The sequence below is a fragment of the Myotis brandtii genome, unplaced genomic scaffold (assembly GCF_000412655.1).
Source record: "Myotis brandtii unplaced genomic scaffold, ASM41265v1 scaffold179, whole genome shotgun sequence".
NCBI lineage: Eukaryota > Metazoa > Chordata > Mammalia > Chiroptera > Vespertilionidae > Myotis > Myotis brandtii.
In genome coordinates, this window is record NW_005356635.1 from 4,365,830 (window position 1) to 4,367,742 (window position 1,913).

At 49.7% G+C, this 1,913-nt stretch overlaps 1 long non-coding RNA gene across 1 annotated transcript in view; it reads left to right on the forward strand.

Moving 5' to 3' along the window:
- LOC106725629 overlaps positions 1 to 1,458 on the forward strand; it is a 12,120-nt gene extending 10,662 nt beyond the window's left edge. The window contains exon 3 of the long non-coding RNA XR_001361557.1: positions 1,256 to 1,458. This is a non-coding gene — a long non-coding RNA (uncharacterized LOC106725629). The remainder of the gene's footprint in view (positions 1 to 1,255) is intronic.
- Positions 1,459 to 1,913: the final 455 nt, after the last annotated feature.

Sequence of the window (1,913 nt, forward strand, 5' to 3'; positions counted from 1 at the left end):
CCATTAAGTATTTCTCTTACTTTCAAGAAAGTATACATACTAAGAGCAGGCGAATTAAAACATGTAACCCAGCAATGCTCCAAAGTCTTTAAGTTAATAAAGACTTTGGAAAATTATGTATAGGTATATGAGGCTGGAGAAAATGCAGGAGGAGGAGGCAGGCCCTGCAATCTGTTCTCAGGCCTCTAGCCGCTTGGATTTTAAAACTGCCACATTTTTCCTAGAGATAACGATCTCAGTTTCTGATAGTAGCCTGACTGTTGAGTAAACCTGCCCGGTCAACAGTCAAGGAAGTTGTTCTTTGGGAAGAGTGGAATGGGCGAGGGGAGCAGGGTGAGAAGACACTGAGGTCAGAGCAATTTTCAGAGCATTAAAGGGGTGAGAATGTTGGCCTTGGGATCTAAAGGCTCAGTGAGAGGGTCCCTTTGCCATGTCATGTCATAGAGGAGCTTTGCAAGAAGAACCTGGAGGCGAGAGTACCTTATGAGCCTGAGAAAGGAGAAAATTTCTTCAGAGGAGGGGACAGTCTTAGATGAGATAAGGAGATAAGGCGTTTACAGTCCCAGGAATGGCTCGGCCTTGTGGGGTGAGACAGTGAAATTGAGGTAGGTGACTGTGGTTTGGGACAACTGGGCTTAATGAGGGGGTGGCCTTCCCTTCCACACCTTGGGCAGGGCCCAGGTGGGGGTCTCGGGTTTAAGCAGGACTTGGCTCACTGTCTTTCCTTGCTGCTTTTGAGGCATGGGCCAGGAGGAGGCTTAGCCCCTGACTTACCCGCGGTTGGAGGACCGGCACTTCGTTTAGGGTTTGAAAGCGGTGGCTAGGAGCTGGAAGGCCTCCTAATGGGCCTCAGCCTTGGCCTGATCTCGTCTTTGATTTTGGATATGGGTTTTCCTCGTCTCTGTTACTAAAGACCTTAAAGGTCAGGTTAACGAGGACTTTTTGAGGGGTTTGTGGAAGTTTGCTGTGCATGTCAGGGGAGTAAAGGTGGTCAGGTCAGTGGAAAAAGAAACCTGAGATGCCTCTCAATCTGTGTGAGGCTTGACATAGAGAATGGGACATTTACTCAGACTATGCCCTCAGTTCCTGCTGCCTTCCTCGGGTAGAATGGACGCGGGAATAGAAGAGGCTGTTGAGGAAGGCAGTCTGTGGGTGACCTGAGTATGAGTGTTAGATGGGAAAGGCTGTTTTAGAGCTCACGTTCTCAGGATTTGGGCTTTCAGGGATTGGGGAGAAGGTAGCTGCCGGTTAGGAGGGTCTGAAGAGAAAGAGCCGAGGTGTTTTTCGATTTGAGAAAGATCAGAGAGTGAGAGGGGAATGGCTACCCGGGTAATACCCTCCCCCCTGCGACTTTCAAGCAAAGGGAACTGGCCAGCCACCTGAATTCGGTTGCTGGAGGTCACGGGGGCCAGAGATTCGGCAGAGAGCGCACAGGAGCAGGCGGGCAGTTAGAGGTCTCAGAGCGCATGGGATAAAGGTTTCTACGGCAGGGCTGTAAGGGTCAGAAGACAGAGAAAGGAGCTAAGAATCAGTTTGAGAGGGCAAAGACGACTTTGCGAGGAGGATCTGATGAGTGGAACATGAGAAGTAAAGCGAGGAGCGAGAGCAGAGGGAAAAAGAAGCCTGTTCGTAGGGATTTCGAAAGCTTTCCCTGTCCGGTGGCAAAAATCTAGATCTCGGAGGATATTGGAATCAAAAGTGCCATTTTCGGGCCACTGAGAGCCATTGTTGAGTTTATATTGTGGCCAGGCAGTGTTACAGGGGAAAAAAAAAAAAACAACAAAAAAAATGAGCTTCTTTGGTTTGATGTAGCCAGAAAGACCCAGGGTCAAGAGATTGGCGAGGAGACACCCTAAGGGTGTGTTTCGAGGGGGTTTGGACTGAGAGGTCCCTATGACCGGAGGGAAGGGCGA